The 26489-nt window shown below is 42.8% G+C and overlaps 1 protein-coding gene and 1 pseudogene across 2 annotated transcripts in view; one reads left to right on the forward strand and one right to left on the reverse strand.

Annotated features, from left to right (window-relative positions):
• ADAM12 (ADAM metallopeptidase domain 12) overlaps window positions 1–26489 on the forward strand; it is a 384755-nt gene that overhangs the window by 112250 nt on the left and 246016 nt on the right. The gene's annotated exons all lie outside the window — the stretch shown is intronic.
• On the reverse strand, window positions 5690–6306 carry LOC134735776 (GTP-binding protein SAR1a-like; annotated as a pseudogene).

Consider the following 26489-nt stretch of genomic DNA (forward strand, 5'->3'; position numbering starts at 1 on the left):
TACATTTATTGATTTGCGTATGTTGAACCAGCCTTGCATCCCAGGGATGAAGCCCACTTGATTGTGGTGGATAAGCTTTTTGATGTGCTGCTGGATTCGGTTTGCCAGTATTTTATTGAGGATTTTTGCATCAGTGTTCATCAAGGATATTGGTCTGAAATTCTCTTTTTTGGTTATGTGTCTGCCAGGCTTTGGTATCAGGACGATGCTGGCTTCGTAAAATGTGTTAGGGAGGATTCCCTCTTTTTCTATCGATTGGAATAGTTTCAGAAGGAATGGTACCAGTTCCTCCTTGTACCTCTGGTAGAATTCAGCTGTGAATCCATCAGGTCCTGGACTCTTTTTGGTTGGTAAGCTATTGATTATTGCCACAATTTCAGAACCTGTTATTGGTCTATTCAGAGATTCAACTTCTTCCTGGTTTAGTCTTGGGAGGGTGTATTTGTCGAGGAATTTATCCATTTCTTCTAGATTTTCTAGTTTATTTGCATAGAGGTGTTTGTAGTATTCTCTGATGGTAGATTGTATTTCTGTGGGATCGGTGGTGATATCCCCTTTTTCGTTTTTTATTGCATCTATTTGATTCTTCTCTCTTTTCTTCTTTATTAGTCTTGCTAGCGGTCCATCAATTTTGTTGATCTTTTCAAAAAACCAGCTCCTGGATTCATTAATTTTTTGAAGGGTTTTTTGTGTCTCTATTTCCTTCAGTTCTGCTCTGATTTTAGTTATTTCTAGCCTTCTGCTAGCTTTTGAATGTGTTTGCTCTTGCTTTTCTAGTTCTTTTAATTGTGATGTTAGGGTGTCAATTTTGGATCTTTCCTGCTTTCTCTTGTGGGCATTTAGTGCTATAAATTTCCCTCTACACACTGCTTTGAACGTGTCCCAGAGATTCTGGTATGTTGTGTCTTTGTTCTCGTTGGTTTCAAAGAACATCTTTATTTCTGCCTTCATTTCATTATGTACCCAGTAGTCATTCAGGAGCAGGTTGTTCAGTTTCCATGTAGTTGAGCGGTTTTGACTGAGTTTCTTCATCCTGAGTTCTAGTTTGATTGCACTGTGGTCTGAGAGACAGTTTGTTATAATTTCTGTTCTTTTACATTTGCTGAGGAGAGCTTTACTTCCAACTATGTGGTCAATTTTGGAATAGGTGTGGTGTGGTGCTGAAAAAAATGTATATTCTGTTGACTTGGGGTGGAGAGTTCTGTAGATGTCTATTAGGTCCACTTTATGTAGAGCTGAGTTCAATTCCTGGATATCCTTGTTAACTTTCTGTCTCGTTGATCTGTCTAATGTTGACAGTGGGGTGTTAAAATCTCCCATTATTATTGTGTGGGAGTTTAAGTCCCTTTGTAGGTCACTGAGGACTTGCTTTATGAATCTGGGTGCTCCTGTGTTGGGTGCATATATATTTAGGATAGTTAGCTCTTCCTGTTGGATTGATCCCTTTACCATTATGTAATGGCCTTCTTTGTCTCTTTTGATCTTTGTTGGTTTAAAGTCTATTTTATCAGAGACTAGGATTGCAACCCCTGCCTTTTTTTGTTTTCCAGTTGCTTGATAGATCTTCCTCCATCCCATTATTTTGAGTCTATGTGTGTCTCTGCACGTGAGATGGGTTTCCTGAATACAGCACACTGATGGGTCCTGACTCCTTATCCAGTTTGCCAGTCTGTGTCTTTTGATTGGAGCATTTAGCCCATTTACATTTAACGTGAATATTGTTATGTGTGAATCTGATCCTGTCATTATGATGTTAGTTGGTTATTTTGCTCGTTAGTTGCTATAGTTTCTTCCTAGCCTCGATGGTCTTTACAATTTGGCGTGTTTTTGCAGTGGCTGGTACCGGTTGTTCCTTTCCATGTTTAGTGCTTCCTTCAGGAGCTCTTTTAGGGCAGGCCTGGTGGTGACAAAATCACTCAGTGTTTGCTTGTCTGTAAAGTATTTTATTTCTCCTTCACTTATGAAGCTTAGTTTGGCGGGATAGGAAATTCTGGGTTGAAAATTCTTTTCTTTAAGAATGTTGAATATCGGCCCCCACTCCATAGAGAGATAATTTCTTAAAGCCCATCTGGTTCTCTGAGTTTGTAATGTGGCTTAATAGCCTTGTCCATGGTTCCCTCTGAAAATGATTTACCTTCCATTACTGCAGATACTATAATACATGTTGACTGCTAGAGAGTAGCTAATTTGTATAAATATCATTTTAAAAGGTGACTTAATTTGCTCCCTTTCAATTCTGAGTCTCTCATGAGATAATCTCAAAATTATAAAAGTTTAAAACATAAAACTATCTCTTTTTAATTTATTTCTCTCTTTGCAACCTGTGAGACTGCATTTTCAAAAATATATAGAAAATGTTTCATATGTTCCTATGATATTCTGTCATTTTAATTGTATTACTTGTACCAATTTTAGAAATTCCATTATATTAAAAGTAACATTTTCATAATAAGAGGATGCCAATATTACTATTTTAATGATGTGTTACCAAAAATACTTAAGTATAACAATTTTTTTGCAAAAGGTTACGTATCTATTCCAAATTAACTATACCTTTGACGCAATGAATACTAAAAACAAAAAAAAAATCAAGTAGAGTGAAATGCTTGTGCACTACTAGCATGTAGTGCTGTTAGACACAAAAGGCAATCAATCATTTAGTATATAATACAATTTTTAATTTGCATATAGCCATTGGCCCAATAGATTCAAGTCAGAGAGTTTTTACAAATGAAGCTATAAGAACCCAGAGATAAAAATACAAGCAGAGGCCGTTTACCTGTTTAACAATGAGTACAATAAAGGGCCTGACCTATCAGGATGAACAGCTGACCAATCAGAAGGCAAGCTGGTTAGTATATCGCTCTAACACCTTCAGCCCCAGAGTCAGCCCTGTGCTTAAAGATGTTTTACCTAAAAGTACGTCAATAGGAGACTAATTCAATAATCAGCTATGAAACAGGATACCATATAACAATTTAAAATGATGAGACTTTTATTATAAAAAAATTCATGGTATAATCAATGTAACTAGCATGTTAGAAAATAGTGGTTTCCTGCTAGTGTTTATTTTTTAAAAAATGAAAATAGTTTACATAGTATTCAATTTTTATTTTAAAATTATACACATGACATGTATCTCTGAGTAGGAAGATTATAGAAGATATTTACTTTCTTTATTGTATTAATGTTTCACAAAAATAAAATATTACTTTTAAAATTAGGAAAAAACATTTCCTTTTGAGGGAAAAAAAACTATCGTAAAAACTTGATAATGGTTGAAAAGAAGAATGCTAATATATTTATTATTCCTAAAAAGAAAATGATAAAGATTATTTTGAAAGGCCTCTGGAAGACCTCTGGTGACTTTTAAAGAGCAAAAAATATCTACTCATTGAATATTGGGTCTTTAAATATCCAGAAGTTTGCTGTAACTGAAAAACCTGCTTAGAAACCACAACCTAAATTAAAGTGGTCCTAGTACCTTAAATCTATAGCTAATGCTGAGAGTCATCTAATTAACCCTACTCAAAATGCTTCTGTGGTGAACCGATTCTTCATGGCACAGGGCTGAATTTTTTTTAAATATTTTTATTAAATAGTTTTTCAGGGAATCTTTTATTTGCCTTCTAACATCCCTAATTTATGAAAAGATTGGATGCTGTTCATTTAAAATCTGTATTTGTATAGCCATAATTGAATGTTTAAAGAAACGCAAAGCTTCCCCCGAGAAGCATTTTTCACAGTATTGCTGTCTGCCTATGGACCTGCAGAAACCAGGTTGGTAACTTTCATACCTCTACTAGATCCCTGTGGACTCTCAGCCCATCCCTTACACAGGTATTCTGTGAAACTGTATCTTCGATCAAAATGTTTTATTGGACAGCCTGGCCAGCTTCGACATCAGTTTTTCCAGTTTAGGATAATGAAGAGTGATGGCGGTAGATCACGTTCCCTACATCTCTCAATCCCAGCATGCCTTCAAGTTCTGTTCCCATCACTGATTGAAGGCACTTGCCATGGGAAGTCCATAGCCCATCAAATTTATGTTTGGGGTATCTCTGGGATAGAATAACTTCAGCACTGACTTATTTTGCCTAGAACGATTCCAGACATCTCTTACAGGGCAACTGTAACTAGTATTCACTCTAGAACAATAACAGAAAGGGCATTTTAAAATGGCTAAACATAGGTATAAATATTTGGAAAGGCATTTATCTTAGATCATCTCTCATAATATCATGGCACAGAATGGAGAAATGTAACCAGTGTGGAGATGGCATTAGATGGTTTAGTTGGCTGAATCACCATCCAGAGGATATTAAGCCATTGTTCCCATTGACCCAACCCATGTTGAAGAGGGGGACTGAGGTTGCTGCCGGTGGCCTTAGGGCTGTGTGCATGGCCTTGTCCTCGTCCACAGTTTCGTGGACCATCTCGATGAAGACATAAAAGGTGCTCTCATCACATTTCCTGGCAATGCAGAGCTAGGGGGGATAACTGCGCTTGGCACAGCAAAATCTGGATTATGAAGATTTCAGCAGTTTGGATCAATGGGCCAAAACTAACAAGATGAGATTTAATGGGGATAAATGTAAAATCCTATGCTTGGGTTAACAAAAAAATAAACGTTGCAGGTTCAGAAGGAAATTTGTTAGTAGTTCTTGTGAATGAGACCTGCATACTCAAAAGAAGCCCCTGAGGCAATGTGGCTGCTAAAAAGGTGACTGCCACCTGAGCGTGTGGGGTATACGTGGTGGGTCCTAGACAGGGGAGGTCATCCCTCTGCTACACAGGGTGGGGCACAGCCAAAACCCTGCATCCTTCGCTCTTCCAAGCCTGACATCAGAGAACCACCTGCCACTTTGTTCATTTCCACCATTGGATGCTTGTTTCCTTTTCTCCTCCACCAACCGTGACATCCTTACGGTCAGGGGTAGGACAGCGTGGCTCATCACAGGCACTCGATAAGCACACCTCAAATGAGTGGATGATGGAGCCCGGACAACCTGGACCAAGCCGGAAGTGAGTTCCCAGGAGGTCGAAGGTCACCTGGGTGGGGTGAGAAACAATTCAAGGAGAAAAGCTTCCAGAAAGGAACACAGGATTTGGAGTTAGGAGCCCGGGCTTTGAAAGCAGCATTGCTCCCAACAGCAAGCTGCTGATATTCTCTCCACTTCCTTCGTGGCCTCAAGCAATCTGCCCACCTTGGCCTCCTTGTCTGCAAAATGGGATAAGCATCTGTGTCCAGTCAATGCAGGAAGATTATAGCTCATGTTAATTTTGATGATCAGGTTTGAATGACTCAATAACATTTCTCTGTGGATCCAGCAATCTTAATTATTTTACCTAATTATATTATATTCTGTTTCAGAGTTTCTAAATTAATGGAAATCAGGTTATGCCTACTCTTTACCTCTAATTCTTGGTGATGGCCAAACATCTCAATGCTCACAAGACCTGGAACAGACACTCCGGGCTGGTCCTTTGGGATCCAGCTGCTGTAGGGTTCTTACCTTTACAATCTTGACATGCCCAGGGATTGGACTTTAAAAATCTTTGAGTGTAGAGTGCTATTCCTTTTTTCTTCTTCTCTTGCAGAAGAAGCCTAGACTGTTTACCCCCTCCCTTTCCACCATCTTTTTTTTTTTTTTTAAGACGTTAAACTTTCATTTTCACTGCCCAAACATCAGTCAATATACTGGGCAAACTAGCGGAAGCCCTTGCCATAGCCCTATTGTTGTACACGCTGAACATGAACGATTCCTTGGAAAAGGCATTTGGCTCCTTCAGGGTCACAAGTTCCCTTTCCTGTGGTCTGTCCATAAAGACCAAATGGCAGACAGAGTTTTTCTTCACTGATTGTGCCTGTTCTGTCCAATTTTTGCTAATCAAGATAAGGGCTGGCATATGGGATATTCTTTCATCAGTCATTAAAGCATTGAGCTCCACTTTGGATTCCAGGATCTGAGGACAATCTGCACAGAACCCTAGAAAGGCAATCCCATTTATTGCTGGGAGATCACTGTTCCAAATCCAACGTGTTTGCTCATGCCCCAGAAGATCAAAAGTTGTAAAAGCCAGGCTAGCAGTTGTCACCTCTGCTGATGTCAGAGGTCGTGTTGGAACCTGTTGGCCCAATCCGCCATCTTTGAGCATATGAGGAAGAATGGTTTCATCCACATTGTCCCAACCCAAGAAAACAAGTTTTCTAGATTTCTTGTAGAGTCCTAGGAACTGGAGCACACTGTAGAAGCCATTGTAGATCCATTCACAGATGAAAGACATTATTAATGCTGACCATAGCCTGAGGGGCTCCTCTGGAGGCAGCGCATGGCCTGGACCGTCCCTCAGAGCACACAGACCAGCAGCACCCGGACCAGCAGTGACTCACCAGGTGGACATCACACCCCCTCCCTGAAGCCTGCCCTTAGGAATGGGGAGTTCTAAACTGCCTGGTGATTCTAATTAGTGATTAAACAAATGTCGATGGAACCATATCTCAGAAATTATAGTTTCATGTTTCCAGCTCTTAGCTTCCCTTATACTATTCACTGATCTTTATCAGAATCTTTATTAATATCTTATTAATAATTATCTTTACTAAACATTAATAATTAATAAAGCTAATTAAGACACTGTGCTTGCTTATGCCCCCCCAAGATCAAAAGTTATAAAAGTCATGTCAACAATTGTCAGCTCTTCTGATGTCAGAGGCCATGTTGGAAAGCGTTGGCCTAATCTGCCATCTTTAGTGATTATCATCTGCCTTATTAATTATCTTTATTAATTAATCTTTATTGATATGTTAAATCTCTTGCTCATTCACTTCTTCACCTGGTTATTTATTCACAAATATGTGTTTAATACCAGACAGTGTAATTGACCCTGGAGGGAGAGTAGTGAATAAGATAAAGTTCTTGTCCTCTTCGAATTTAGTCAAGGAGCCCAACACTAAGCAGATCATTAGAAAAACAGTAACTGGATGACTGCATTGCTCAGTGGTCAGGAGGGGAAGGTATGGTTCCAACGCCTGGTCTGGGGAGGGAAGACGTAGAATGAAGCAGCTCTTAAGCTGTGCACACAGAGGGAAGAGCCCAGTCAAGGAGGGCAGGAGGTAGAGAGAGAAAGAAAAGCAGAAGTAAATGTCCAGCTTCTCAGATTCTAGAAGGTCTTTGTACTGATGACCAAGAAGGAGAGAGACAGAGGAAGCCAGGCCATACAGGGGTTTTGTGTCCTGATAAGGATCTTCACTTCATTCCTAAATACAGTGGCACACCATAGAAGAAAAGGCCTGTAGGCAGAACAATGACATGATAAGATTCTACTTTTCATTTGTTTGAGACAGGGTCTCACTCTGTTGCCTAGGCTGGAGTGCATTTGTGCAATCACAGCTCACTGCAGCCTCAACTGCTCTGGGCTCAGGTGATCCTCCCACCTCAGCCTCCCTAGTAGCTGGGACTACAGGCATACGCTGCAATATCCAGCTAATTTTTCTATTTTTTTTGTAGAGACCGGGTTTCACCATGTTGCCCAGACCAGTCTTGAGCTCCTGGCCTCAAGCAATATGCCCACCTTGGCCTCCCAAAGGCATGAGCTACTGCTCTCCACCAAAATTCAGTCTTTTAAAGTCCATCTGGCTGCCTGTGAAGACTAGCTGGGAGGGTAGAGTGGGTGTGGTCAAGAGACTGCATATTGCTGCTGTCCAGGGAGAGCTGATGATGGCTTGAGCCAAGAGAGCATTGGTGGGAAGGAGTAAGTAGTTAAGAAATGTTAAGTAGGCAGAATGGACAGAACATGATGAATGATGGAATGTGTGGGATCATGGAAAGGAAGGCATACAATTCTTACCTGAGATGCTGGGAGAACAGTGATGCATTTGATCAGAATAGAGAACCCTGGAAAAGGACCAAGAACTTGCCCTTTGAGCAGTGGCCAGAGACACAAAGATGTGGGTCGTAGTAGGCATGGTCCTGAGAGTCTGGGAGGGGCTGAATATTGGGTTTCACAGAATTCAGTCTGGAAGTGACCTGTGGAGGGCCCTTATAGAACCGGGCATGGCATTTTTGAAGAGTGGTGTTCATGGATGTTTGCAGCTGACCAGTGGCTGGCAGCTATGAGCTGGAGATCAGAAGCCGGCAGTGGGTAGAACATGGAGAGGCATCAGCTGTGGCCCTGACGGTATCTAAATAGCTGTCACAATGCAAGGCAATGTCAGTGCTCCACTGAATTCTAAGCTGGAGCCTAGTGGGTGAGCCTCTGGCCTCTAGGATCACTCCCAGGCCCTATTCCATATCCTTCCTATAATCTGTCTCCATGGAGTGGGTGTTCCCCACTACCAGGAGGTCACACATCGGCTCCTGCCCTCCTTGAAGTCTAGAGCATTGCTTCAAGACCACCAGCATCAGGACCACCTGGAGCGCTTGTTAAAAAGGGCAATGCCTGGCCCCACTGCTATTGAACCAGAATCCCCAGCTATAGGGCCTGAGGGTCTGTATTTTTAACACATTCTGCTAGGAGTTATATTCACACTTTACTTAGAGAGCCACTAGCCACATGTGGCTATTTAAATTAAGTTTAATTTAAATAAAATTAAAATTTTAGTTCCTTGCTCAAACTAGCCACAATTCAAGTATTCAATAGCCACGTGTGGCTAGACAGACATTTCCATCATCACAGAAAGTTCTGTTGGACAGCACTGGGGCCAGCAGGGAAATTCCAGCCCATTGGATCCTTCTATGAGAATTTGGGGTATCTGTCTTAGCTGATGCATCACCCACAGGAATGTTCTTTCCTACAGGGAGCGACCACACCTCTTCAGCTTGCCTAATGCCTGCAGCATAAAAAGCCCCATCCCCGCCTTGGAGAATAAGGTGCTACCAGAGGGGTCATCTCTGCCCACTTTGATGAAAGGGTGATGGTACAGTCGAAAATTCTCTAAGCATGACTATAGACTCAGGGAATTGACTCAAGCTACATGCACTTCAGCAATCTAACTAGACCAAACTCCTTCAGATTTAAGTTAAAATCTCTCAGCCTCAACATTTAAGATCTTTTTAATTGAGCTAAATTTTGTTTCCTGAATAAGAGCTAAATTCCCTTGAGCTTCTCCCCTCTTTTCATTCTTTGAGCTGTACAGGTGTTGAAAAAGGTCAGAACACCATTTTTGGAGCTTTTTGCTCCTCAACCCAAGTTAGCTTGAAAGTGCCTAAACTGGTTAAGATCAACCTTTTTAAAACAGGCCCCTCTGGGTTGTGATTTGAGAGTGTGGCGTCCTTGAGTGAACTCTTTGAAGCTGGTAAATTAAGAAAGGCCATTTGAGATGGAGGTGGAGTTCCACATTTCATTACATCCCTTGCGCTCCTTCCCTTCTGATGCTGCAGACTCAGGGTTTTCTGATGCAAATCCTCCTGTGGCCTTAAGCTCCTTTCCCCAGCTCTGTATCCTAAAAGGACAGTAATGGCTGTCCTGGCTCTTCCCAGGAGGTCTCTGGCAGTGGAGAGGCCGATGCCATCTTAGTGGCTGTCATTGCACCTTCCCTCTCCTGGTGCGGCCAGGATGGTTATGTGCAGATACTGTGCAGGCTGGGGTCGTTATGGCCTGTCTCTTCTGGATTTTTTCTAGTTGTTGTGTCCTCAAAAGAAAGACCACAATGCTTTCATTGATTGCTTATGACAATAAAACTAACTCTCTGGAAAGCTTGAAAGTTGTGTTAGAGGCATTTGAACCAGAGCAACTCTATCCTGAATAGGAGCTGGGTAAAATGAGGCTGAAACCTACTGGGCTACCTTCCTAGACAGTTAAGGCATTCTAAGTCACAGGATGAGATAGGATGTTGGCACAAAATACAGGTCATAAAGACCTTGCTGATAAAACAGCTTGCAGTAAAGAAGCTGGCTAAAACCCACCAAAACTAAAATGGTCACGAGAGTGACCCCTAGTCATCCTCACTGCTACCCTCCCACCAGCACCATGACAGTTTACAAATGCCGTGGCAACGTCAGGAAGTTACCCTATATGGTCTAAAAAGGGGAGGCATGAGTAATCCACCCCTTGTTTAGCATATCATCAAGAAGTAACAGTAAAAATAGACAACCAGCAGTTCTCGGGGCTGCTGTGTGTACGGAGTAGCCATTCTCTTATTTCTTTACTTTCTTAATAAACTTGCTTTTGCTTTGAACTGTGGACTCACTCTGAATTCTTTCTTGGGCAAGATCCAAGAACCCCCTCTTGGGGTCTGAATCGGGAACCTTTCCTGTAACTCTTTGACATAATTTTGCTGAGTTCAGAAACACAGATTCTGCTACATTCTTAGAGTATCATGCCCCAGGAAGCCAAAATCCTAGATTACTGTTTTCAGAAGTGTTTACTTCAAACTCGTTATCTTGAGTGGAGTTGAGCCCTGTCTGTGATTGGCCATGTTTCATAACATGCATGGGAAAACTTCAACTGACAGTCACAGCTCTGTTTTCTTGAGGACTTCTTACTGCTTTCTTACTTGTATTGTTTTCACAGTTCATTAGTAATGATAAAGAGCTGCAATGTAACTGTATTTACCGTTAGCTCATTTGTTGCATGCTGACAGTATGTGGCATGCCTTTATTCCTCGTCATAGGTAACGTCATCATTAAAAAGCTGGGCTTCATAGGGGACTTACAGAGAGAATTGTACACCCACATTCATAGCAGCAGCATTCACAATGGCCAAAAGGTGGGAACAACTCAAGTGTTCGTCGACAGATGAATCAGTACACAAAATGTGGCATACGTAAAATGAAATTTTATTCAGCCTTAAAAAGGAATGACATTCTGACACATGCCATCACATGAACTTTGAAGACATTATGCTAAGTGAAATAAGTCAGACACTAAAGGACAAATATTATACGATTCTATTTACATGAGGTGTACTTTGAATAGGCAAAATTCGAATGGGCAAAATCATAGAAACAGAAAGTACAATGGTGGTTACCAGGGACTGGAGGGTTAGGGAGTGAGGAGTTTGGTGGGCAAAGTTTCTGTTTGGGATGATGATAGAATTATGGAGACAGATGGCACTGATGGTTGTACAAAATTGTGAATGTGCTTAACGCCACTGAATTATACAATTGCATATGGTTAAAATTATAAATTTTATGTTATGTATATTTTGCCCCAGTTAAAAAACAAAGCTGGGCTCCTGGCATGTTTTTATTATCTAACAAAAGGTCTCCCTCCCTGTCCTCCTCCATGAAGGTACATAGTGTAGAGGAAGACGGTGATAGTTTCTTCTAAATCCCTCCCTGCCCCCTCTCTTTTTTGTAACTCTAGGAAAATCACAATCCTCCAGCTCCATTTAGGCTAGGGGTCCCCAACACCCTCTCCGACGTGCTCTCCCCAACCCTTAGGAACTGGGCCACACAGTAGGGGATAAGCATCTGATGAGTGAGTGAAGCTTCATCTGTATTTACGGCCACTCCCCATCACTCAAATTACTGCCTGAGCTCCGTCTCCTGTCAGATCAGCGGCAGCATTAGATTCTCATAGAAGCGAACCCTCTTGTGAACTGTGCATGCGAGGGAGCTAGGCTGCCCGCTCCTTATGAGAACCTAATGCCTGATGATCTGTCACTGTCTCTCATCGCCCCCAGATGGGACCATCTAGTTGCAGAAAAAGCAACTCAGGGCTCCCACTGACTCTACATGATGGTGAGTTGTATAATTATTTCATTATATATTACAATGTAATCATAATAGAAAGAAAGTGCACAATAAATGCAACGTGCTTGAATCCTTCTGAAACCATCCCCGCCCCCACCCCTGGTCCATGGAAAAATTGTCTTCCATGAAACTGGTCTCAGGTGCCAAAAAGTTTGGGGACCACGGATTGAGGTGACTGTTTTGAGCTAATACATAAGGGTGTAACTGTGATTCAACTCACAAAACCCAATCTGACTTTCCTGGACTCTTGCCAGAGCTGCTTCTGTATCCCTATCAGAGGAGATGATCGACAGTGTTAGGATTTGGATTTGGGTATCAGGCTGCTTGGAGACAAGCAACCTCAGCTCTTCCATTCTAAAATGGAGAGTAAGACCTTCCTCCCAGGTTGTCAGGAGAACACAGTGATATGGTTTGGATCTGTGTCCCATCAAATCTCCTGTTCAGTTGTAATCCCCAGTGTTGGAGGTGGAGCCTGGTGGGAGGTGATTGGATCATGGAAGCAGTTTCTTATGCGTGGTTTAGCACCATCCCCCTAGCGCTGTTCTCGTGGTAGACCTCTCATGAAATCTGGTTGTTTAGAAGCGTGTGGCACCTCCCACCTCTCTCTCTTCCTCCTGCCCTGACCATATGAGATGCTTGCTCCTACTTTGCCATCCACCATGATTGAAAGCTCCCTGATGCCTCCTCAGAAGCTGAGCAGAAGCTGTCATCCTTCTTGTACTGCTTGCAGAACCATGAGCCAATTAAACCTCTTTTCTTCTTAAATTACCCAGGCTCAGGCATTTCTTTGTAACAGTGCGAGAACAGACTAATACGTAAGGGATATGGTATTCAGTGTGCTTGACACTGCACTGCCATTCACAGCATGTGTGCTGCTCTGCTGCCATTGCTGTCCCATTATCTCCCTCCTCATCCTGGCTGCTTCTGTCTGTAGGGACAGGAATCACATGCTCAGGTCTCATCATCTTCCCTCCTGCAACCAGCTTCCTGTGACTGCCCCTATTCCCGCTTTCCTCACCCATCTTTCTCTTCCTCCTTCATTTTGATGGTCAGACCAGGTCAATCGCAGTACCCTGCCTTGTCCCACCCTGCACCAGCTGCTCTTGTCACCTGAGGGTTTGGATACCCCCATTTCCATTCTCCCCGGCATCAGCAATGGGAGGGCCCCCAAGTCACCTGTGTGCTGTGGATGGAGGTGGGCCAGGAGGTGCAGTGCAATTGTGTAGGCCTGTGGAGCCCAGGGACTACCTGTTTGGCTGGCCTGGCTACAGATTAGGTGAAGTGCATACAACAGTTAATTGCTATGTACCCATCGCCTGTGTGCAACAATTACCATGCAATTGTCGGACTCCTCCACCCCCAGATATCACGTCATTTCACTTGCAAATTCTGACATATGTATTGCTGAAAAAAGAATTATTTTTATCACACCTAAAAGATAAAAATTTTATAATACTATCAAATGTCCAGCCAGTATTCACGTTTCCCAGATTTTATGTCTCTCCATTTTTTTCTTGGCAGTTGGATTGCTTGTGGCAGTTGGATTACTTGAACTTGGATATAAACACAGTCCCCACATTGTATTTGTCTGCTACATTTTTAATGTGTCTTTTAATATATAGGTTCCCTATCCTTCCTTTTAATTCTTGCAATCAAAATCTTGCAGTCCTTACAAATGAAACCAGATTTTTATACTCAGTAGAATTTTCCACGCTCTCAATTTGCTGATTTCATCCTCTGGGTGTGGTCTAGCCTGTTCCTCTGGGCCCTGTGTTTTCTGTTTACTGGTAATTCAGTGTACGGGCTTGTGCAGATTGAGGTACTGGTTTTAGGCAGGATGACATTGCAGGTGGTCCTCGTTCTTCTCTTGTGCCATGTCAGTAGTTCTGTGACCTCTGATTGTCTTGTTTTGTGATGACAGGTTGATCACTGAGTTTGGGGTCACTCTGATGCTTCCATTAGAAAGGTCTGCCTGAGCCTTCACCCACCAGGTTCAGTGGCCATTAACGATCAGTGCCTAGATCTGTTCTTTCCTTGGGTCCTGCCAAATGGCAGTATTCTATCATTCTTTCTTCTTTTATTAGCTGAAATGCTCCTATAGAGAAGAACTTTCCCTCATCAATTATTGGTTTCCCCGAGATATGAGATAAAAGGCAAGATAAAATTTTTTTTAGAGACCACCTCAACTTATCACTCTGCCTTTGCCAATGGGTAGCCACTGTGTTCCCCAAATTTAGCATCTCACATTTGGTGATATGCTGCACATATGTGTGATATGTGCACATATATCACCAAATGTGTGTCATATGTGTGATATGTGACCCTGTTGAGGGTCCACATTTGTAACAGGTTCTGTGGGGATAACGAGGTACAACACAGCCTGTCCTGGAGTAGCTTCTTACATTCTGTAAACACTTCTTGTTCCAAAAGCCTTGTATTTTCACATTGAACCATGAATTACCCATATAGATATCATGCAAATCTTTTTATTTAGAGTGCTGGATAAAAGGCTGACTTTGAAACTGCTCTACAGAGACCTAATTTTCTTGTTGTTTTTAAAGACAAAAGGTATCCTCACATCTGGCATGGAGGCAGATGCTGGGGTGAGAGCAGGGAAGCAGGAACTGGTTCCAGTGTTGCTAGGAGGAAAAGCAGGGGTCTGGATTGCGTCTAGACATAGCCTGTCCCTTGGAGGACTGTTTCCATTCCAATGGCAATGGCAACTCAAAAAAAAAAAAAAAAACATTTCATTCACAAGCAGGGTTAGTCCCACTGAGGCAAAATCGCCGTAACTGGCAAAGACCAAAGCCAGAGAAGACACAGAGGCTAACCCTACTTCTTCAGGGACCCGTGAGAAAAACAAAATGAGGATGTCGGTCTAAAAATGTTATGAAATACTCACTTTTTTCTTCTCAGTATGCTGGTGGATTTCACTGTGGGATGAGGTAGATTCAACATAAGTGGAGAACAAGGCTTTCTTTATTTTCTTTTATGATTTTCTTCCTTATGAAAAACATGTGGTCAGATAGAAGATGATACAAAACCAAGCCCCCAGCAGGAGGGTTATCTGGGGAGATGATTTATTTAGAGAGAGTTATTTTCACAGCCCTTCTAAGGCCACTTCTTCAGTTTCATCTGGCCTAGAGGATTTCGTTGGTCAGTTTCATGGTTTTCTTTGAAAATCTGACAGGCTCCAGTGGAGAAGCCCCTCATGCTGCGTCCACAGCCGGCCAGCACCCATTAAGCAAATATCAGCGTCACAGAAGTTCCTTGGGAGTTGTGGGAAATGGTTTTTACATGTGGTTTCCATAAAATGAAAACAATTATTCATTAATATTTTCACTAAAGTTTTGATGGTATTGTACATTCATATCAACAAAATATATAGAATGTTAGGTCGGTTAAATGAAAAAATATAAAATGACACTAAAAACTTACTAAAAATACTAGCCCTACAATTAAATAAATATGTTTAAAATTCATTTAAATTTTGGAGCAAATTCATTATCTTACCAAATAGGGTAACGATTATGACTTGATAACATCACTTCTTATATTCTGTAAGTACTTCCTGATCCAAAAACCTTGTATTTTTATATTGGACCATAAATTACCTGTATAGATATTATATAAATCTCTTTTTATCTAGAAAATTATTTAAGACAGCTGCTTTTTCCAAAGTAATTTTACATGTAGGAACTGAAATCACTGATGTAGATGGAAATATGTTATTCAATCGGTTAATTAATTGGTTTTTACCCTATCATATTATAGAAAAGATTCAAGGTTACTGAAGGACACATAAATTAATTAGTAAACTTTTTCCAGATGTGTAAAATATGCCCCCCCACCCACCAACAAACTAACATGTCTGCATTTTACTGTTTTCAGAGCAGCAGTTCTAGTTCATATTGAATAGATGTGATGAAGACCATTTGAGGAAGTATGATGCATGCCTGTTACTGCTTTACTTAAACAAAAAAACAGCAAAGAGGATCTAGTGTGATATAGGGGAGAAGCATTGAGCCAAGGGAAAGGAAATGTGAAATCTCTGGTATTTGTAAGCTCTGTGACTTTAGGCAAATTAATTAACCTCTCTGGTCGTGAGTTCTCTCATCTATAATCTGAAGTTAAGCCTCCTCAGCTTGGAGACTGGATCAGATGGTTTTCAGGGGCTCCATTTCCACTCTAAGATCTTCAGCCTCAGTAATTTTCTGCATTCAAGTATGTTCTCGCTTTAACAAGAGGAATGCTTAAACTGATCCTACTGGCAGAAATCATACTTACAACACTAGATGAGGAATCATGTAGGGCATGTGGCGTTCAAGCATCAAAACAAATTAAACAATTCCTATGAGAGCCAAGGTTTCATATCTCATTGTATTTCAGTGAACCAGGAAACCCTGAGCAAGTGGCTCCTTCCCCGTGATGCTGAGTGCTCTTCCTTGGAAACCTGAGAATCCCAGGATGCATCTCGGTGCCCAGAGCAGTCTATTTTGTTGGGAGATTTAAATGTCTGAGATTCCTCATCTGGGGGAAGTGTGTTCTCTAGGGACACTCCTGGCCAACGTGATGAAGCCAGCATGGAGTACCCCACCTGTGGGATGGAGGCAGGGTGGGAAGTGCCCTTGGCCTAAGGAGTAGGTGGCATTTGATAAAAGCTAGATGGCCTTCATGATACACTTATATATAATGGCAACCTTGACTTCCTTAAAGGCTTCTAAAACAGTTTTTAAAGCAGTTATGATAGAAGAAAGGCACTGGGAAGCCTCTGGGACTCTAGTTATGTCCTATTATTTAAGCCAAGTGATGAGGACATGGGTGTTTATTTTAGTGTTCATTTTTCCACATTCTTTTATGTGTTCACTGTAGCTCACAAAAATAAAACATTATTTTTTGGTAGCAAAACCTGACAAATATTTTTGTCCAGAAAGGGTAATTGTACTGCTCTTTTTGAACACATTTGTTTTCTTCTTCCCCTCTGACCTCCTTGGCTAGGAATCCTGACTGATTTGCAGATTTGCAGAGGACATTGTCATTGGAATGAGTTTAAGGAAGGTGGCCACTGTTTGTTGCCAAAGAGAAAACTTGGCTAAATATTTTGATGAATCGGCATCTTTTTTTCCTATAATCATTGGCATAGAATTCCTATAAGTGGAAATAGTGAAAACCAACACAAATACTATATAAAGAGTAGGATTTCTCAGAATGTATTTGTAATTAAATTTCAATACTGATATGAATATACATAAATATATGTACATACTCTACATATACTATATATTATATGCTATTACAAAATACAGGTCATTATGCTTAGAATGCCATGATTCATTTTATTAGGTCAAACCAATAACAAATATAATATGTTTAGAAAAATATGTTATTTCAACCTATACTATTGATGACTTTTCAAAAATTCTACTGCAGTACAAAAATGGCCTATGCTCTAAAAATAATCTATAGGTTTTGATTTAGAAATAGAATTCCTTCCAACATTTAAATGTTGGGTATTAAAAATACTATCCTGGGAGGCTGAGGCAGGAGAATGACGTGAACCCGGGAGGCGGAGCTTGCAGTGAGCGGAGATCGCGCCACTGCACTCCAGCTTGGGCGACACAGCGAGACTCCATCTCAAAAAAAAAAAAAAAATACTATCCATCCATCCTTATTAAGAGAGAAAAGGCCTTTTAATCTGTGGAGTGTTTTTGCCATTTTCATTTTTTACATTTGGACGTTGAAGTGCTTGATGCCATACTGCATATTCTGTTCATCTATTCATGTTTGTTCATTTGCTTATTCATTTAACAAACTGTGTTCCAGATATTGTATTGGGGTTTGAGACACAGAGACGAATAACACACGGTTCCTGCCCTTCACAAGGCCTAAATCCACCACCGTTTTATACAGTCGCAAAGGATAGGCTTATCTGAATTGATTTATAACAAATACTCACCATAGGGTATCACTGAACTAGATTGCCAATTAATAGGACAATTAGATAATACGCTGGTCTTCCTATCCCAATCTTTGCCATGTCTTTACTCCCAAAAAATTCAATAATCTTTGCTTTTTTCTAAGTATACTCTTAATTGCTAAGTGTTTTCTCAATTTTTCAAAATGAGAACCAGATGAAATGCAGCCCATTTGTTGTTTCAATCTCCTGTCCTCAGATGAAGCTTTCTTGGTTCCCATATAGAATTTTTAAACATACCAGCGTGTGTGTGTGTGCACAGTCGTCCCTTGGTATCTGAAGGAGATTAGCTCCAGAACCCCTCACGGGTACCAAAATTCACATATGCTCATGTGCCTAATATAAAATGGCATAGTATTTGCATATAACCTACTGTATACTTTAAATCCTTCTGTATACTTTAAATCATCTCTAGATTACTTATAATACCTAATACAATGTAAATGCTATGTAAATAGTTGTTATCCTGTATATTTTTAAATTTGTATCATTTTTATTGCTGCATTATTATTTTTTATTTTCTCCCCCAATTATTTTCAATCTGCAATTGGTTGAAACTGAGAGTAGGGAACCCCAGGATGCAGAGGGCCAACTGTATGCACATAAATATAAAGCTCTATATATATGTCACGTCATACAAGTATATTTTTTGGTGTAATCTATGGGTGGTCTGTTTCTGTCACAGTGCTTTGGGGTGGACATGATAGACACACATGTCATTATGGTGGCACTGCCACGGCACACCCCGTCTGTCTTAAGATTGATGGTCTCTGATTTTCATTGGCAACGTTTCTCTTAAGTGCCATGGCTGTCATCACTCACCCTCTGTCCACTTTTCATGTTACCTTCTTCACAGCCTGACAAGTTATCTGAACAATTAACTGGCCTTAAGGAGAGTTTTGACCTCTGTATGTTCAGAATGAGGAACCTGCTTGCCTGTAAACATTTATTTTGCTTCCTATTTTTGTTTTTACTCTTTTCCCCAATAGTCCAATTTTCCTAAGTAAGAAGCAGATGAAGAGCAGCCCATTGGTTCTTCCAATCTCCTGTCCTCAGATAAAGGTTTCTGGGTTCCCATATAGAAATTTTAAGCGTTTCGGGCTGACTCAACGGCTTTCCATTTGGACCCTGTTGTAAACACCAACCACTTTTGATTTATGAGACTCTCAGCCAGGAACAGAGGGCAGCTTTTAAATTGCTAATTTGTATCCATGTTTGCCTGTGAGTATGGATAGTCTATCAGGCAGCTTGGAGCGCTGGCTCCTGGTCATTTGTCCTGTTGTCCCAGGACAGATCTGAAAATCCAAGTGAAGACTACTTGGCACCAGCCATGGGTAGGTAGGTAACGTGTATGGAAGAAATGCTGGGGCCCTTGTAGGCATGTGGGACCCAGGTGTCACTTGAGGTGCTAGCTAACCTTGCAGGCAGTACTGTCACCTCTGGGAGATCATACCAGCTCTGCACATCCACAAATCATTCTTGACGGAACTCAAGAGGTCTGACTCACAATGACCAAACTCACATGTGACAGACACCTAAACCAGACTCATCACTGTCATATGTGCATCATTTCCCTATCACCATCCATGAGCTGACTCGATTTCCCTCAGTTTCCTTTAAAGAAAGAATTTCAATGTTAGATGTTTGGCCCACCAAACCATACTGAGCGCTTTGGAATCTTTTTTTAGGAGTGATCATCAGTTGGGTTGATTGCCCCGGTTTAGTTCTCAGAGGGTGACTTTATTCCCTCACGGGTGGAGAAGAGGTACTTTCTCTCTCTAACCCATGCGTGGATGATGAATGATAGCCCAAAGCCTTTGTAATAGAGAACAAAGGAAATCAGGACATCAAATTCCCACGTAAGTATCAAATATTGGAATTGCATTTTCCCATAGTAAAATATTTTGCTATCTCAGACCAGATCAGGTGCCTGAGACCTTTTCAGTGAACAAAGAAATGAGTGGCCTTTATTTCTGTTAGTAAGAAAGCATGTGATCATTCTTTTCAGTAAACAAACTTTGCAAAAATCTTGAAAAGAGATTTTTTTAAGCCACAAGGGCTATAGCTCATATTGTAAACTTATTATAACTTTGCAGAGCTTGACTTTCCTCTCAAAGCTCATTGAAGCTTTTTTAAGAAGGGTTTTTCTTCTGTATCACATTTGCCTGGATATCTAAGAAGGTTATTTATTTCACTAGATAAATTGAGAGCACTGAGCTGGGAATCTGATAATCCCAGGTGAAAGCTGCACTCTGCCATGTGAATTTAGGAACTGAGCTGTGTAAGCCTCAGTTTGACATCTGTTAGATGCAGACCACCAAGATCCTACTGTTGTTTTAGGAATTAAATACAGTAATCCATAAAACCATTTACTACAGAGTCTAAGGCATAGCAAATATCTCACAAAGGTTAGCTGGTGCTGCTGTTATAAATTCAATCATTATTTTTGACCTCCTGGTGTATAACAAGCATTGAACAACACACTGGGGACACAGTAGGGAACAGGGGAAAACAGCCCTTGACCTCAAAGAGCTTGCAGGCTAGTGGGGCTGTGAGATGCCAAAGAGATGATTTTACAAATAATGAATTATGCTGTTACGTGCACTGGAAGTGCTTACAGGCGTGGGCAATGAGGGGAAGAAAGGTGTCTTGGTGTGGCAGCCAGGGAAGGCCCACAGACTAGAAGTACTGTCACCTGTGGGAGTCAGCCAGGTGCAGAGAGGAGAAAGAGTTTCAGGCCAAGCAAGCAGTGCATGTGAAGGCCCAGGTGGGTGAGGGGCTTGTGACATGGAGGCTCTGGCCGAATGCCAGGGCATGGGCTGAGAGAGTAATCCAAAAGGGAGACCAAGGGGCTACCAAAGACCAGACCAGATCTAGCCAGGTTTCAGACACCACCCTGCACCAGGGGAAGCCACTGAAGGTCGGTAAGTAGGGTATGGATGGAATGAAATGGGTGTTTTAAGAATGGCTTCCTGAATGAAACAAAAAGTATCAAGAGCAGATGTCGGAGGCTACTGGGAGACCATTACACTGGTGGGGCATATGGGGCACGGAGGCAGTGGGGGTGAGTGAGGTGGAGGAATTTCAGAAATAATTAGGGAAAAATCCTGAATCCAGAGACATTCAGATGCAGGTGAAAGTGATAGCCTAGAAAACTGTGAGATGACTCAGACTCTAATGAGGACAAAGACAGATTGCAAATAAAAGTGTTTTTGTAAGATATGAGAGTGCAGAAAGCAATATGAATAAACTTATGCTTACATTATTTTAAATGTGTGAATTAGCCAATTAAATATTGTCAGTAGACAGTGGATTGACAGTAGACACTGTCAGTAGACAGTGGATTGTTCCCCACTGTGTCCCCAGCATATTGTTCTATGCTTGATATATAGCAGGGGGTGAAAATTGAATATAAATATAAGGACATAGATATAAGATGGCCAAAAATCCTTTTGGTATCTTCTCATTGTGAAAATTGAGAGGCCAATTCTATTTGAGGTTGCCAAATAGAGTAGGCAACTATCTTACTAGCTATTTCCAGGCATGGTGCCTGTAGGGACACCACCGTTGTCCAGAAATCCATGACCTCTGGTTAGGAACTCACCTGCTTCTAAGTGCCTGGAGTCGTTTGCGCTGCTGAGCCTTTCCTGAGCCCTTGGTAAGGCTGACTCTTTCTCTAATTCTAACCTCTGCATTTATATATTCTTATCTTTATCTTTGTTCTTACCTCTATAAAAGGAGGATGGTTATGTTTCCTTGCCCATCTCCACGGTTGATGGATGAAAGTTATTTCATGAAGTGATTGTAGTATTTTGTCTGCGATGTAAATTTTTATGCGATTGTGTGGCAGGTCATATTTCCCCATTTTCCTTTATTGTTGTGGATAGAGTTTTATTTAAAGAGTCAATAAAATGTTTTTCTTTTAAATACAGCATAGAAATGCACGACCACTTCCGTGCACCTGAGAAAGTTGGTGAAAAGAATAGATCAGATGCTTGAGAAGTTCCTCTTTGTTCTAAGTTGCATTGAGTCAGAAAGAGTTACTTTGCTAAACTCAGTGCAGCTCCTGCATTCTCTCAGCAGTGAAGAGGCCATTTCAATACAAATGGAACATTTTGATCGCAGAACAGAAGACAATATGCACATTCCAGGGCTACTTAGGTGTTTTGATGAGGATTGGGCACACCTGGTGTCTGGGCTTTAGGATGTCGTTGCCTGACATCATTCCTTCGTGGTACTGTCTTTGATGGGTAACTATGTGTGTCATTGTGCTTTGCAGAGCACATTTAGGGTTAGATGGTTGCTCTCAAGTGAAAGAGAATCCAGGCTGGCAGTACACATACAGATTGTGTCAATGTTCAGGGAGGAAGGGGCTGAGAGTGGGCACCGCAGGCCTTGTGCAGGATGCAGAAGTGGGCTGGGGGCCCCCAGGTGGCCAGTGGGTGGGCCGCTGCTAAGAGTGGATGGGCAAATGCTCTGCAAAATATGAAAAGTTGCAAAACCTTAGAAGTCCCTCCATCATCATCATCATCATCGTCATTATTCCCACCCCAAAGCTGCAGGAACAGTATTTCTTAGGAATAAATATGCAAAATAGTACTTAAAGAACCAGCCTTTGCAATGTTGGTGTTAATATAAAAGAGATTTCTGGGTAAACCTACTATCTCCCCATCCTCTAGGGCTCCTATCTCATCTGTCTCCATTGTTTGAAGCCCTCCAGAGTGATTCAGGGAAAATTTTCTCCAGTTCCTCTGCTTTTTAGTTGGTATAGTCTCTGCTTCTCTGCACTGGGCTATTGTCCAGATAAATGAAGTAGACTCCTGGATTTGTAGACTTTCTAAATGGAAGTAGATGGAAGTGAGGATGTCTGCTGGAATGTAAGCTCCTGAAGTCCCTGGGGCTGAATCCCCAGCACCCAGACCAGAGCCTGGCACAAAGTGAGGGCTCAAGGTGGTAGAACCTCTACCAATGCAGAGGGAATGAAGGGACCTCAGAGATCACTGTGTCCACATCACCCATTTTACAGATGGAGACTGGAAGAGCAGGGAGGGTTAGACACTTGCCCGAGATCCCGTAGTTGCTGGTAGAGTTGGAAACTAAACCAAAGGGTCCAGGTCATAAACCCAGAGTTGTTGTTTCCTGACACATTAGTCTTCTACTGTTACAGAGCCATAGGACTCTGCATTCGTGTTTACCCATTCATTCACAAACTAAGCATTCATTCATACAATGTGACTGGTAGACCTTAGACCAATGGCTTTCGTTCTGCTTGGACATTAGAATCACCTGGAGCAAAAACCAAAGTTGCCAGGTAGGGGGGTGATTTGATTTACTTTTACCTGGACATCAGTATTTTTCTTAAGTGTCCCAGGTGATCTGCAGAAACAACAGGGTTGAGCACCACCGTGGCAGACTTGGCCGGTCCTAAGTACCAGCCGTGGTGGTCAAGTAAAGATATTCCTTTGGCTGGGTGGTAAGTGCCCTGACGAGATGCCCATGGGCACCCACCTCCTCCCCTGCACCGTTCCTGATGCAGAAGGCCCTTGGACAGCCTGCACTAGCTGGATCTGGCTCCGGTAGAGGTGAGGGAAGGGTAACACCATAATGATCATGTGTGTGCCTCAGCTGTCCGTTGCCTCTGTGCAGACATCTCTGAGACTAGTTGCAATGGGGCCAGTTAGCTTTGCCATCCCCCCTTCAGAGTGTCATTCAGTTGTCCTGGAGACAGCCCTCATGGAGCCAGGTGCTTTGTTGGGGATTCAAAGAAAGGTAAGACGAAGTCCCCGTCAGGAGGGACCCTCCATGCGCAGGAGGAAGTATGTTTTGATATTAGTATAAAGCGAGGTTGTACTGACTATTTTGTTTAATGCTGGGATTTAAAAATCAGCTTTCCTGGAAACCTTTGCTGTTTGCTTTTTACGAAATTTAATAGTGTGGCCATGATGACATCATTGTGTTTAAAGTGCCTTACTGGACCCTCCTAGTCTCCCTGCCATGAAGGGGCTACATTCTAAGGGTGAGCATGTGAGGTGGAGCTGCATGGAGGAAGCTGGGACTGAATGTGAATGAGAGCTGAACTTGGGACACCATCTGAGATTGCCACACACCTGAGGCTTCTTTTTGAGGTAAAAAAGGAGCAGTTTCTTACTTCCCAAAGTAAGTCAAAACCCGAGTCTGTTCAGTTTTCAGGCCTCACAAACTTTCACTGAATGTGGCAAAAGGAAGACAGGAAGAAACCTGTACTTATCACCACCTGACATCAGCCTGAGTGCCAGCCGGCCAGCGACACCAGTGGGAGCTGGAACTGCTAGTGTGGAACCCACAGAGGGTGGCATTGCAGGGACAAGCCAGCAGATGGGCTCACGACAGGAACACCCCAAAGCTGTCTGAGCTGACCCCACTTCTGGTGCAGGAAAGCCGTGCTCCAAGGGTGGCCCCTGTCCAAATGCCACTGGGGGCTGGTGACCGGGGCAAACTATGGCCAGAACATGAGACTTCTGTGGTTTGTAAAGGGGAACTGATGTCAGGGAAGAGAGATGGTGCCTTAATGGTTTTAATTATGGTTTACATCGAGAGAGATGGCGTTTTAATGGTTCTAATGACAGTTTCAGGCTGTCAGTACACTCTTAAGTCCTATTGTCTTGAAGAAATTTCTGAACAGGTGAAGAAACCCCTGCAAAACAGAGGGGCCTCCCCAGCGATGGCGACTGTTGCACAGTTCAGAGGAGGCCTGGGAGCATGTGAGCAGAGTGGTCAGTGGCCTTTGTCCCCACCATGCTGGTGGCTCCATGGATGCTCTGTGGCATCCTAGGGAAGGAAGGAAGGAAGAACAGTAATTCAGGAGGGCCAAGGGAAGGGCCTCCCACCTGGGCCGGGTGTGGAATTGATGCTGAGTAACACACCTGTGCAGGTGGACTCTGTGAGCAAGGCGAGGAGGAGAGGGTGGGGGATGAGGAGAGCATCCCCAGGGGAAGAGGCCAAGACTGCATCCTGAGAAGGAAGTTTTGTCAGTTGCTCTTGCTGGGGTGAAGCTGACCAGACCGCAGGTTCTCCCGGGCACCAGTGACAATGCTGACAGTTGACATGGAGGGAGCACGTGGCTCGCGCTTGGCATTTTCATCTGCGTTATCTTGTTTATTCCTAACACCAACCCTATGAGGTATGTGCCGTTACTGTCCTTGTCTTCCAGCCAAGGAAACTGAGGCACAGCCCTATCAAGTGACTCCCACCAGGTCACACAGCTGATAGGTGACAGAGCTGGCTGTGGACCCAGGCAGGCTGCCTGCAGACCCCGAGCTGCATACCTGTTCTGATGGCTGAAAGCTGAACACACCTCTGGCACCTCCCAAGGGAAGGGAAGGGATGAGCTGGGAAGATGAACAGTGCTGCCCAGGAGGGGCCTGGGGAAGGGTAGCAGAGGGGCCATAGGGCCTTGGAGGATGGCCACTGAATGGCTCTGACTGAACACAGCACTGGGCTGGGTGAGCCGGCAGAGACATAGTGCCCTGGAAGTCTGGCCCTTAGCGTCCTGTGCTGTAATTGCTCAACTCCAGGTACAGGATGGGGCACGGCAGGCCTGCCAGTGAAGAGAAACGGGGAGGGCTTAGGGCTCACCTCACTCATCCTTGAGGCTTCTCTCGCAGAGCCTGTGCCAGCTCAGGCCAGGCAACAACCGCATCTCGTTCCCTGCTTATCCCAGGCTCTGCCCTGGTCCCTACAAGCCCTCCAGGAGGAAGACTGGGACGGTATGAGGAGAAGAGCAGAAGCCCTCCCCCACCCCCCCACCCACAAAGATCTGCTCATGCAAAGTGAGTCCAGGAGCTGTCAGAGGAGCAGGGTTTTCTCTGGGGGGTGGGTGTTCCCCCTCTCAGCCCAAGCTCTGCCATACAAGAAGCAGATGTCTTGTTCTAATCTTCAAGTGGGATGATTCGTGGACACTGCATTAGCTAGTTTTCTTAACATGAAGAGACGGCTGCTTAGTGGCTATTTCTATGTGGGCTGAGCTCATTCAGTAGAGCAGCTTTCCCCTCTGGAGAACAAGAAAATGATAAGCGAGCATAAATCATGCTAAAAGGAATGACTCCTCATCATGAGTCATTAGGACACATGCCACATTGGCGAGCAGATGAAAAATCTTTGATGAAGACCAGTTGTAAAAGCACAAGCTAATGCTGGAGAAATGCATCTTGGTGACTTGAAAGTGTAATGTATGCATGCTCACGCTTTCGGGCTTAAAAAAAAAAGTTGCAGTAAGTGTCAAGAGTGGTCAAAAACCATTTCCTGTGCTGGACTCTGCAGGGAGAGGTTCAGGGAAGGGTGGATTTGGAAGGATACTTCAAATCAGTGAGTGCTAAGCATAATTTGGCACAATCCTTCTGGAATGGCATCAGGAATGTGAACCACAGTCCTAAACAGGTATGTCCTGTTATGTGACAGTAGCTATAATAGAACGTCACTTCAGGGTTTTGAGAGCACATATCAGAGCATGGATGAAAAATCATCCAAAGAAGTTCCAAAGAAGACTGTGAAGTTGCAAGTGCCACCTTTGTCCCTTTCTACAAGCAGCAGGAGGCAATATGCCAGGGCTGAGGCAGTATGCCAGGGCTAAGGCATCAGCTCTGCACCCAGGCAACCTGCTCAGTGTCCCTGTTCTACCACTTCATAGCTGTGTGACTGTGGTGGTTAATTTAGGTGTCAACTTGACTGGGTTAATGGACACCGAGAAAGCGGGTAAAGCATTATGTATGCATGTATCCATGACGAGGGTGTTTCTGGAAGAGATCAGCATTTGAATTGGTGAACTGAGTAAGAAAGATC

This window comes from Symphalangus syndactylus, chromosome 2 (genome assembly GCF_028878055.3).
Source record: "Symphalangus syndactylus isolate Jambi chromosome 2, NHGRI_mSymSyn1-v2.1_pri, whole genome shotgun sequence".
NCBI lineage: Eukaryota > Metazoa > Chordata > Mammalia > Primates > Hylobatidae > Symphalangus > Symphalangus syndactylus.